At 34.9% G+C, this 13,670-nt stretch overlaps 1 long non-coding RNA gene across 2 annotated transcripts; it reads right to left on the reverse strand.

Annotated features, from left to right (window-relative positions):
• Positions 1-1,700: 1,700 nt before the first annotated feature.
• Positions 1,701-3,458, reverse strand: LOC143255188 (uncharacterized). Of its 2 annotated transcripts, none has more exons than XR_013030463.1 (3): positions 3,302-3,458; positions 1,969-2,131; positions 1,701-1,744 (listed from the first exon to the last, which is right to left on the reverse strand). It is a non-coding gene; the product is annotated as an uncharacterized LOC143255188 (long non-coding RNA). The 2 variants fall into 2 exon arrangements; XR_013030464.1 differs by having other exon boundaries at positions 3,264-3,382.
• Between the last annotated feature and the right edge of the window lie 10,212 nt (positions 3,459-13,670).

Below are 13,670 nucleotides of genomic sequence, written 5' to 3' on the forward strand. Positions count from 1 at the left end.
CAGTAGACGTTTTATCTGAAATATTAAAACAAAAAAATGATACATTATGATGAACATTAATAAAATTACTGAAAGTAATATATTAGAAAAAACAGCTCTATGACAATATTGTATAAAGTATCTTTATATAATTTTCACATTACAACATATTTTTGAGTATTTTATGGAACATATTGATACATCGCTTGGAGAATAATTTTGAGAACACTTTGTTTTTAATTTCGCGCAAAGCTACACAAGGGCTATCTGCGCTAGCCGTCCCTAATTTAAGCAGTGTAAAACTAGAGGGAAGGTAGCTAGTTATCACCATCCACCAGTCGGGCTACTCTTTTACTAACGAATAGTGAGACTGACTGTAACATTATAACGCCCCCATAGCTGAAAGGGCGAGAATGTCGACCCCGCGACCATCGGATTATGAGTCGAGTGCTTTAACCACCTGGCCATGCCGGGCATGTGGTTGGGACACTATACTCCGAAACTTAAAGACGTCCGTGTATATAAACTTTATACGATGGTTGCTTAAACCATTGAAAAAAGTTATTTTAATGTTGTTATTATTATTATTTTTGAAAAAAAGCGTATGAAAATGCCTTTTCAAGATACATCCAATATTCAAAATTATATTGCATATGTAGGCAGAGTATGATAATATACAATTGTAGAATTTGATGTAAAGCCATGTAATCCCGACTATTAACCATAAAATATATTAAGTAAATAAACATTTGAAATACATGTTACTATACTGTCACAATTATTTATAATTATTATTCAGCGTATTAGCTGGAAATCTATTTGTGATTTTTTCTTTCTATCACCGAATAATGTGCCCCTTAGTGGCACAGTAGGGTGTCTGCGGACTTACAACGCTAGAAACTGGATTTCGATATCCGTGATGTGGAACACGAAGATAGCCAGCCCTTCATGTAACTTTGTGCTTAAGTACAAAGAAACCAAATCGCGTGATGAAAAGGAAAATAAGAAACAATCTGCTAATAGCGTTTAGATCTAAAAAGATGGAAACATAAAATTCATTGAACGTTACAATTAATGTCAACCGATATTTGAAATCAAAAATTCGAATTTTGCATTATACGTGTTACTCATTGAATCTCATGCTTCCATCTTTTTAGTCGTAGAACGATTACTAGATTACTAGGCCTAATAGTTATTACTATGAGAGTGGTACTTGTAACATTTTTTTTTTGCTCCCTGCTAGTACAGCGGTATGTCTTCGGATTTACAACGCAACATCAGGGGTTCGATTCCCCTTGGTGGGCTCAGCAGATAGCCCGACGTGGCTTTGCTATAAGAAAACACACGCAAACATTTTTTTGCCTCTTCTTAATGATTTGTTAAACTACACCAGTAGATGGTGTTTTCGTTATTTATTTTCGTCGCTTTTCTAAGCAATAATGATAAGCCATAAACTCGGCGAAACTAGTATACTGCAGCATAAATAGCGAATCAAAAACTAGACTATTATGTCATCTTTTGTTCACTAAAATCAGGGTTCGATTTCTTTCGGTGTACACAGCAGATGGCACGATGTGGATTTATTATAGCACAGACTTGTAAAGAAGTTTTTTTTATCCATCCAAAAATTCACACGTAAAGTTAGACACTTCCGAGTAAGGTATTTTTTGCCATGTTTAAACTAATATTTAAACTTTGTTATTACGGTAGAAAATACTAACCGGTGGTAATCCTTTAAGGTAACCTTCTTGGAGGTAGACGAGTGCTGAAAAAATATCAAACTTAATTTAGAAATGTTAATTATATCAAAAACGTATCTAAAGAAAGCTCTATTATTTTACATATTTGATAGCCTATATGTTGTTATTTTTCTAAACTTCATGAACATCTCAGAATTAGTTTGAACACTTGAGGAAAGCTATTATTTTAATGTTATTCTTTGTAATTTGCTATATTGTAAAAAACAAAACTGAACACTTGGAAACTTACATGCTGACAGGGTCGGTGCACAAAACTTTGCATATCATGTCACAGACGCCCGGAATGGGACAAACTTTTTCACATACTGTCTTACAAAGACCCGCTTCAGCTTGCCAAACTGACAGAGCTAAAATCAGAAAGAAGCAGAAGAAAACGGCCCTCATGTTGACGTCTGTAACGTAATTAATAAAATTATACGTGTGTGTCATAATCATAACAACAACAAAAAACTGTAATTACCTATGAGCAGACACATATCGCATATGGAGCTAAGTGTAAGTGTGATTATTAAAAGGATAGATTTGAGGGACAACGTCGAATACCACGTATCATAAATCATCGTGAAACACAGAATGCTGTATATCAAAGAAATAAATTAGAGAAGTACCACAGATCCTGTTCGAAAGTCCAATAGGGGAATAAAAGAGGCCATTGGTTACATATGGGATTCCTCCTTTTGAAAAAGTAGTCCAATAATCAAATTTTAAACATGTAAAGTTCAATGGTGGTTATGACGTGATAGATATTATACACTACAGAATGTTCTTTAAAACCTGCTTATCGTTCCATTTGTTACCTTTTATACTGCTTTAAATTGTATATACATGTGTATATATGTATGTATATATAGTAATTATAGTGAAAATAATTACATTTTAATAGAGATTAAGTAAAATCATAAGGAAGGACTGCGTTAAAAACAACAAATTCAAACCTCTGATTAATTATATAATTTGTTATTTTAACTCAAAAACAAGCTGAAACAAAAACAAATTAAACAAAAAACGTTGCACTAATTGAAAAGATCGCAGGGTACAAACTATAATGTGAGGTTATAAAATGTACCCCAGGTTTCGGAGGTGACTGCGGAAGTAGGACTCACATAGCGGTGGGAATACACCGTCTATCAGTCCTAACCTCCATTCACCAGTCTCACATAAGTAATAAAGAATAGCAATAGATATAAAATTAGAAATAGAAATTAGAATTTGTACCTTGGGATATTTTCAGTTGATGCAGCGTTTTTTGTTTAATTTGATTTTGTTTCGACTTGTTTCTGAGTTAAAATAACAAATTATATAACAATTGTGTATACGATAATCTATTATATCTGATACGACCTCATGATTGTCACAGTTATTTCAGTCTTTCAAAAACTGTTTTTCAGTTGATGTTATAGTTCTATTTAATGAAGAGCTTTTAAAGACTTGAAAGAATTTACAGGTTAATGAAAAGTCGTATTTTTTACATTAATACACCTATGTTTAAATGATAGGAAAAGAAAGAAACTATATTATGTTTACCTGAAAGGTTTCTAAGCTTACGAATTGAAACACTTTACCTGTGAGTCTGCAACAGGACTTCTGTGCACAGAAAAGAAGATATGGTTATGCCTTTTTTAAAGTCTGTTTTATACTGTTTCTCTACGTTTATCAACAGATGTAAATGCAGCAGAAACGGATTTTGTTAGTGGTATAACCTTTTTGATAATGTGTTATCGCATGAATGATACGGTAATGAACGGTCATTATCAATAACTGATGCTATGTCAATATTTCATTCACCAGCTGCCTCTTATGTATCATTCGCATAATGTGTTCTTGTTATTTCTTTCATGTTACATTGAATTATGTAGAGTAATATTGTTAATTTAGTGATATGTTCTTACATTTTATACCTTATAATCCTTTACTTATTCAATGACGTATTTGTATATTTGATGTTATGTAATATTGTTATCCATTTAGTGACGTATTTATAAGTTTTGATGTTATGTAATATTGTTATCCATTCAGTTACGTATTTGTATGTTTGATGTTATGTAATTTTGTTATCCATTTAGTGACGTATTTATAAGTTTTGATGTTATGTAATATTGTTATCCATTCAGTTACGTATTTGTATGTTTGATGTTATGTAATTTTGTTATCCATTCAGTGACGTATTTGTAAGTTTAATGTTGCGTAACTATGTTATTTATACTGTGGAACATTTACTGTACATAATTAAACTATATAGTCTTACTCTCTAGCCTTTAACAATTGATTTAAACTAATAATGTAAAAAAAAGATTCAAACATGATGAGTTAGTAGGTGAAGAACTGAGAACATTCAATCCATCCTGAGTTTTAGAATGTGTTGAATGAAACAATAAGTACATTTTGAGTGTGGTTTAATTGCAAAACTATATTTATAATTAACTGCTACGAAACCAAAGCCTCCCCCCTGTCTACAAGCTATCTCGAGGGCTCATATCAATAAAATTCCGGGTTTGATCTTTGTAATGGGCACAGCTTTGCGCTCAACATCAAACATACACACACTTATATGTATACAAAGAAACAAATAAGGCTAGAAATATTTAAAATAGAAAGCTGATATTTTCTTAAAAATGATCTATAACCAGGTCATACGATGGAGAGTTTTTTGATGGAAGGTCACGGCTTAGAGAGTGGTTATCTTATCTTCATGTCCTTGTAAAAGAACACACTCTAATATCACTAGGGAAAACCTTGGTGTGCGGTTGAACGAAGCGTGATTAGTCAGCAGTTAGAAATAGATATGTGAGTTAATGAATAACAAAACAAAATACATTACGGTATTTCTTCTTTTACATAAATAATTTAACATCGTATTCCCACGAGTGTTTGAATATACTAATATTTGTCAAACATGAGGAGCAACATTTGAATGCTTAGATTTTACTTGTGTTTATAAAACATATTTTTTTTAATTTAATGAAATATTCATGATTGTATATAATTGTATGCTTCATTTGTCTTTAAGAAAATGGAATAACATGATTATGTGACAATATATAAAGAAAACAGTAAAGATAAATCAATTTGTTATGTTATAGATGCTAGTATATATGAAGTTGAAAAACATGTTAAAACTGTAATAGAAACTAAGAGAGAAACAGAAAAACAGACAGATACAATAACCCTACCTTTATGGTTTTGTTAAAGGCGTAGGCGCTTCTTTGTACTACTGTTAACTGGTACGTTGCTTGGAAGCTTTAGCTTTGACATGAAAACATACACATTAGTATATAAAAAAGAAACATAGAAAACAAACATATATGTACAGTAATATATAAACATGAGTAAACGGAAGAAGTAAACCAACATGTTAAAATGGAAAAGAAAAAAAAATATTTGTAATTATAAGAAACAGATGTAGATAATTTAGTTCTGGATAAACACACAACCCTGGACCATTGTGTAATTACTGTTTTATAATATCTGCACAATACTGGGTCTTTGTATAATCACCAATTTATAATACCAACACAGCCCTGGACCTTTTTGTAATTACTGCTTTATAATACCGACACAGTTCTGGACCTATGTGTAATCACTACTTTATGATACCTACACAACCCTGGACCTTTGTGTAATCACTACTTTATGATACCTACACAACCCTGGACCTTTGTGTAATCACTATTTATGATACCTACACAACCCTGGACCTTTGTGTAATCACTACTTTATGACACCTACACAACCCTGGACCTTTGTGTAATCACTATTTATGATACCTACACAACCCTGGACCTTTGTGTAATCACTACTTTATGACACCTACACAACCCTGGACCTTGTGTAATCACTATTTATGATACCTACACAACCCTGGACCTTTGTGTAATCACTATTTATGATACCTACACAACCCTGGACCTTTGTGTAATCACTACTTTATGATACCTACACAATCCTGAACCTTTGTATAATCACTGTTTATGATACCTACACAACCCTGGACCTTTGTGTAATCACTATTTATGATACCTACACAACCCTGGACCTTTGTGTAATCACTATTTATGACACCTACACAACCCTGGACCTTTGTGTAATCACTACTTTATGACACCTACACAACCCTGGACCTTTGTGTAATCACTATTTATGATACCTACACAACCCTGGACCTTTGTGTAATCACTACTTTATGATACCTACACAACCCTGAACCTTTGTGTAATCACTATTTATGATACCTACACAACCCTGGACCTTTGTGTAATCACTACTTTATGACACCTACACAACCCTGGACCTTTGTGTCATCACTATTTATGATACCTACACAACCCTGGACCTTTGTGTAATCACTACTTTATGATACCTACACAACCCTGGACCTTTGTGTAATCACTACTTTATGATACCTACACAATCCTAGACCTTTATGTAATCTCTACATTATAATTCCTAGATAACCTTCGAGTAATTGAAATATGTTAGTAGACAATAAGGTTGTTTTCTTGTTTGTGTGTTTTTTTTTCACTTTTGGCAGTAAATGAACACGTCTTTTTCACACGTATATGTATGTGTTACAAACAGTTATGAAAAATAATACAACACTAGAGAATTTTCAAATATTCGTCGAGTTTTGAATTTAAAAATGACAATTAGCTCAAAAGAGAAAAGTACTGGACAAAGCAAAATTCGTGAAACAACAAGAAAAAATGTGGGAAGAAAAAACGAGCTACATGCGACTTCGCCTTTGCAAACGATATGTATTTTACTGACCTGACCTTGTTGAGCCACCTTTTTATTCGTCCCTCTTCCTCTTGTGGGTGATGTCCATTTTTGTTTTGGGTAGAGATTTCAGGTTTACATTAATCCAAGTTTTATATTTATATTAATGTTTGTTTATATATATACAAAATTAGCAAAGCGTTCAGACAAGACAGTTTGAAACAATTATTATACATTGCTTGCAAAGAAAAAAATATGTACGAATTTCAGGTGTAAACTGTAGTAACATTCGTCGTTCTTATTTGAATATGTATAAAGAAATTAAAGCTATGTAAGATGCAGTTTAGAAGGATATATTTCGTGCCCGAATAATATCTAAAGAAATATTAATGTAAAACTGAATCATTGTGGTGCTAAGTATCTGTTGTATCACCATGACACTAGCTTTATCAATCACGATAAACGATAAATATTTGATACATTTTAATCTCTCTGTAAGCCTAACGATCAGGCATGGCCAGGTGGTTAAGGCACTTGATTCGTAATATGTAGGTCGCGGGTTTAAATACCCGTCACACCGGACATGCTCGCCCTTTCAGCCGTGGGGGTGTTATAATGTTACGGCCAATCCCACTAGTCGTTGACAAAAGAGTAGCTCAAAAGTTGGCTGTGGGTGATGATGACTAGCTGCCTTCCCTCTAGTCTTACACTGCTAAATTAGGGATGGCTAGTGCAGATAGCCCTCGTGTAGCTTTGCGCGAAATTCAAACCAAACTGTAAGCCCAAGCGCAATTGTGTCGGTTAACATGCCCCCCCTTCAATGGCTCAGCGGTATGTCTGCGGACTCACAACGCTAAAATCCGGGTTTCAATACCCGTGGTGAGAAGAGCACAGATAGCCCATTGTGTAGTTTTGTGTTAGTTCAAAACAACAACATCGGCTAACATAGAGCACAGAGAGAATTATTTTGTTATCATAAGTATATAGCAATAATAGTTCACCAAACTAAATGTTTGTAACTAAAAAAACTTTTGACAAATAATTGTATAATAATAAAGTAATGTGTAGTGACGACTAAATGAAATACGTAAAACTAATTATACTTTATCTGGAATTTTTTTTATAAAACATTACGATTTTGACACTTTGAGGCGCTTTAAGAGGACTAGTCAGTTAGAAATGATAAATCTGACCGGTAGATGACGCGACATTCGATATAAAAATGAAGTTCAAGTTTGTTTCGTGCTTAATATGTGCCAAGGAATTCCAATGACTGAGGATACACACATAAGCACGCCTTGTCGCCATTATTTTGAAGCCAATGAAATAAATGCCTCGTTATACTCGAGTACATTTGTTAGCTAATATTTATATACATGTTTAAAAAAGAAGTATTCTATTACTTCAGTTTCAATCTTTCCAGAATTATCCCAGCACTAAAGCAAACAAATTGAAGTGTTGTTTTATTTATTTTTGAATTTCGCGAAAAGCTACACAAGAGCTATCTGCACTGTGTTGTTTTATATCAAATAGAGTATCATTTACTGGTATGATTTGTTATTTGTAATTACTGTTATTCTTAAAGCTTGTTACGAAGCACTTCAAAACATGAAATTCTTAACAATGAACAACGAATAAAAATCTTGAAAATGCTTTTTATTTTGCTATAAGTTGACTGCCTTGCTATAAAACATGCTGGTTCCCTTCTCTCATACTGTTTTACTTTCAGCCTTTCGGGTCCCTTTATTTGTGGCCCAGCATGGCCAGGTGGTTAGAGGCGATAGACTGGCAATCTGAGGATCAGAGGTTCAAATCCCTCCTTACATCAAACATGCTTGCCCTTTCAGCCGTGGGGGCATTATAATTTCACTTAATTTCACTATTCGTTAATGAAAGAGTATTCAAAAGTTGGTGGTTGCTGGTGATGACTAGCTGCCTTCCCTTTAGTCCAGGGATGGCCAAACTTACTTAACGTAAGAGCCACATATGATAAACTTCAGATGTTTAAGAGCCATAAAACATGAACAAATATTACACACACGTTTTTATTGTTACATGTACATTTTGTTACATATATTTTATATAAATATTAAGAAATACATGTACGTAATAATATTTATTCATGTATGTAGTTTTTAAACTGTTAATTTGTATTAGTTTTAATAATAACAAAGTACACATACATACTAAATGTTTTAATAATCCTGGCTGATTATTGTTTTTACTATATTGAGCATATCTGATCAAAACATGGAGGAAAATATGTAAAACAATAAAATTATAGATAGTTTAATCAGATACCACCTTACAAAATTTTAGTTTTATCATAATATTTTTCTGACACAAACATTGATACAATTATCAGACTAGTTACTGCTAGTAGAGGTTTTGTGAGTTTCCATCATGGTTGTGAGTCGTTGAAATTCCGGCTGATATGTTGTCAAGGCTGTACGAATCAGCCCATCATGTGTTGATTTGTAAGGATTGCACGATGCTTTGACTTCACAAACTTTATTACAGAGTACAGTGATTCACAGCAGTATGTTGTGCTACAAACTGAAATGAGTCGCATACTGGTTTTCTTCAGTTCAGGATATTTTATTCCTGGAACTTGCTTCCAGAACTCAACTGTAGAATGGGATTTATGGATCATCTTTAGACCCAGGTTCTCCTGTAGTTCTATTAGTTCCATTTCCACAGCAGATGATTCTGTAACCAGAGGTTCGAGAATTGGACAACCATCACTGATCACATTAGCTATGAATGAATTTACAAGAAAGACGAAGCGGGACTTCAGCTTCTGCAAGTCCTCAAACCTGTCTAGGAAATTATCAAGCAGTTCCTGTAATTTATCTTTGTATTCTTCCAGTTTATGATCTTTTATTTCAATATCAGGGACTGTAATTACTTTCCTTTTGAGATTGGGAAAGTAACTGAAGTTTCTTGACAACATGTCTATTTCAAAAAGTCTTATTTTATTCTGAAAGCTGAAAATAGTCTGAGTAAGATCAGAAACAATCTTACTCTTCCACTGGAGTGCCAGGTTGAGAGTTTGTAGATGATTCATAATATCAGTAAGGGATACTAGATCTTGCACCCATTCATCATTTCCTAGTTGAGAAAAGTAATAAAAGGCTCCAACAGATCCACAAACCTATTTAAGACATTGCTAGTTGACAGCTACCTCACACTGCAGTAGAAAGAGACATCACTTAGTTTATCTTTAAGGTCCAGTTCTTCAATACAATTTTTGAACTGTTGGAAAGTCTTCCTATTTAAACGTATGAAATTGACAATTTCAAGAACAAATTTCATAACATCTCTACAGTTGTAGTATCCGACTGCCAGGTGATCCCAGCTTTCTAGAGTTTCTCCCTGTTTATTGCATTATTCATCATGAATACCTTTCATTTTTCATAAAGCAATTAATTCTGCATTTTCCCACCATTGCAGGTGCTCCATCTGTTGCAACACTGACGAGTTTATCCAGTGGTTTGTTTTTGAATTTCGCGCAAAACTACTCGAGGGCTATCTGCGCTAGCCGTCCCTAATTTAGCAGTGTAAGACTAGAGAGAAGACAGCTAGTTGTCACCAACCACTGCCAACTCTTGGGCTATTCTTTTACCAACGAATAGCGGGATTGACCGTCAGATTATAACGCCTCTCGGCTGAAAGGCCGATTATATTTGGTGCAAACGAGATTCGAACCCGCGACCCCTCAGATTACGAGTCGAGCGCCTTAACCCACATGGCCATGCTGGGCCTCAATCCAATGGAATATCAGCATTTGTTAAGGCTCTCTCAAACGCATTTTTAACGTCAGTACCACGATTTGTTTCTTTTAGTGCCACTTAGTCCGACATCTCTTCTTTTACAGTTACATGAGAGGAAACATAACAAACAAATATCACCGGTTGTGGCTTGTCTTGTATGTCTGTAGATTCGTTAAGGGCTAAGCTGAATGCAAGGGAATTCATTAAATCATTTTGTACTTTGCCTACAACATCAGCACTGATCTGAGAGATACGTCTCTCTGTAGTGTGGAGTGAAGCTGGTGTTTGTGCTATTACTCATTAAAGTTTTGTATTATTTGGATCTAATTCTGCAAAAACTTCAACTATATTCTTCTTAACAAATTCATCATCAGAATATAGACGTTTAGTACGAGCAATATTCCATGATATAACAAAAGTAACTTCAGTCGTTGTATCAACTTCTTTACTGAACGTTGTCAACAGTGTCTGCTGGCTATTTAGTGATGATTTTAACAAGTTAACTTGTTTTTTGTAATTACGATTTATATGGACAATCAGACGAAAAGTTTTTGTGATTTGTTTTATAGTGGTGTTTAAAGTTACTGGCTTTGGAATGATTGAGTAACACATTGCAGATAAGACACAAAGATTTACCTTCTTTAACGGTGAGTGCAAAATCTTCCTCCTACTCTGGCTTAAAATTTCTGTTTTAATCTTCATACTTTTGCTTCTTGTAATTTGATGACGCCATTTTCCTTCACAAAACTTTCACAGACACTTTTAAAAAATTAAAGTGAAAAGAAACAGTAAGCTCCAAGATGCGCAACGCAACCAAACTCAACAGCGCCCAGTATCACACTATCTCTCCACCACATTCACTGCCCGCAACACAGCCACACACGCCACAATCACGCGATCTCATGCCACGCCCACTAAAACTAACATTGTCAGTACCGACTTGTATGATTACTGATTCTCCACTACAATTCCTCTGTAATTCTTGCAGATGCGAAATTTATTTAATCCCTGACTCAAATCTAGCATTAAAATTAGGATTTAAATTATTAAATATATTTACTCACCATGAACATTAAACTTACGTTTTAATCCAGTGGACTCTCAGTTTATACCCGGTAAATAAGTATAAAGCTCAATATTTTATTTACCTTTTATATTAATTGTGATGCAAAAAGAAGCTCAGCCAACATATTTCCATAAGCCGCACATTATATGTCAAAGAGCCACATGTGGCTCGCGAACTGCGGTTTGCTACCCCTGTTGTGATCTTACACTGCTAAATTAGGGACGGCTGACGCAGATATTCTTAGAGTAGCTTTGTGAAATTTGATAAAAAACAATCCGTTTATTTGCTGTCAAGCATAAAAATACACAATGAGTTCTCCGTGCTGTGCTAAAAACAGGTATCGAAACCCTGTTTTCAGCTCTATAAACCAAACCACTGGGGGAACGTGGTTTTTATAAAGATACTTATTTAAAAACCAGTGTACCATATGCAAGGTGCATAAGAAAAGGTATAGTAAATAATAGTTGTTGAAAATACATGGGAAATAATGCCTATTGGTTTAAATTAGGTAAGAAAATTTTGTCCAATGTTTCACTAACCAATTTTTAGAGCTGAAGTTGTGTCTTTAAGTTACAGAATAATTTAGACATTGTCTTCAAATACAGAACAAATTTAACAAAAAACGTAAATTAATTTCGAGAAATAACAACTATACAATTATTGTAACAGTCTTTATTATTTAATTACTAAGTTTTATATTTTATATTTTAAACACAGTATTAAGTACAATAAAAACACTCTTGGTTGTACTTAAAAACTACTTTATTTTAGAATAAGTCATTATAAAATATTTTTTACCAATGAGTAAACGAAACACGTGAAACTAATTATACTTTATCTCAAGAAGAGGAAGGCCTGGCATGGCCTAACGCGTTAGGGCGTGCACTTCGTAATCTGAGGGTCGCGGGGTCGCGCCACAGTCACGCCAAAACATGCTCGCCCTCCCAGCCGTGGGGGCGTTATAATGTGACGGTCAATCCCACTATTCGTTGGTAAAAGAGTAGCCCAAGAGTTGGCGGTGGGTGGTGATGACTAGCTGCCTTTCCTCTAGTCTTACACTGCTAAATTAGGGACGGCTAGCACAGATAGCCTTCGAGTAGCTTTGTGCGAAATTCCAAAACAAACAAACAAACAAACTCAAGAAGAAGTTTTGATTAGGACCCATATCTTCCTATAGTGTTGGGCTTGGCATGGCCTAGCGCGTTAAGGCGTGCGCTTCGTAATCGCGGGTTCGCGCCCGAGTCGCGCCAAACATGCTCGCCCTCCCAGCCGTGGGGGCGTTAAATGTAACGGTCAATCCCACTATTCGTTGGTAAAAGAGTAGCCCAAGAGTTGGCGGTGGGTGGTGATGACTAGCTGCCTTCCCTCTAGTCTTACACTGCTAAATGAGGGACGGCTAGCACAGATAGTCCTCGAGTAGCTTTGTGCGAAATTCCAAAAACCACACCAAACCTCCCTATAGTGTTAGGCTTGGCGAGGTCAGGTGGTTAGGACGCTCCACTTGTATCCTGAGGATCACGCGTTCGAATCCCAGCTACATCAAACATGCTCGCCCTATCAGCCATGGGGCGCTATTATGTGTGGTTAATCACACTATTCGTTCGACTTGTGCTTACAGTTCTATTCGTAGATTTAGATGTGTTCCATTGCTTAGCACTAGAATTACTAAATTGTAGTTTTAGGTACATAAAACAGTAAACTGAGGCCTTTCAGCTAAAACTAACAATAAGAAGACCCAGAAGGACCAGGTGGTTAAGACACTTGACTCGTTATCTGAGGGTCGCGGGTTCGAATCCCCACTACACTAAACATGTTCGGCCTTTCAGCTGTGAGAGGGTTATTCGTTGGTAAAAGGATAGCCCAAGAGTTGGCGGTGGGTGGTGATGAGTAGCTGCCTTCACTTTAGTTTTAAATTGCTAAATTAGGGATGGCTAGCGCAGTTAGCCCTCGTGCAGCTTTGTGAGAAATTCAAAATAATAAGAAAAAATAACTGGATAAAGATCCAATTATTATTTGAGAAAACAAATTTGTCTTTATTTTTAGGTCACTTAACACATTTTATTGAGAACGTTTAGTAAATAAAATAGCACTAACAAAAAATTAATTTTTAAAATATCCGCCTTTTAATATTTTTTACTGTATTGAGTATAGGCTACTCACATACTTCACTTATTCTTGTTGTTGAACAACAACAACAACGGAAAGCAGTATATGGAATAAATATCTATAACGTATTTATGTAAATGTCTTTATTATCTATAATCTTTCTCTCTTAAATTATTATGTTTGTTTGCTGTCTTATTAGAATGGCTAGGTGGGATTGTTTTTTTTTTTAAATTTCGCGCAAAGCTACACGAGGGCTATCTGCGTTAGCCCTCC

Source organism: Tachypleus tridentatus, chromosome 7 (genome assembly GCF_004210375.1).
Source record: "Tachypleus tridentatus isolate NWPU-2018 chromosome 7, ASM421037v1, whole genome shotgun sequence".
NCBI lineage: Eukaryota > Metazoa > Arthropoda > Merostomata > Xiphosura > Limulidae > Tachypleus > Tachypleus tridentatus.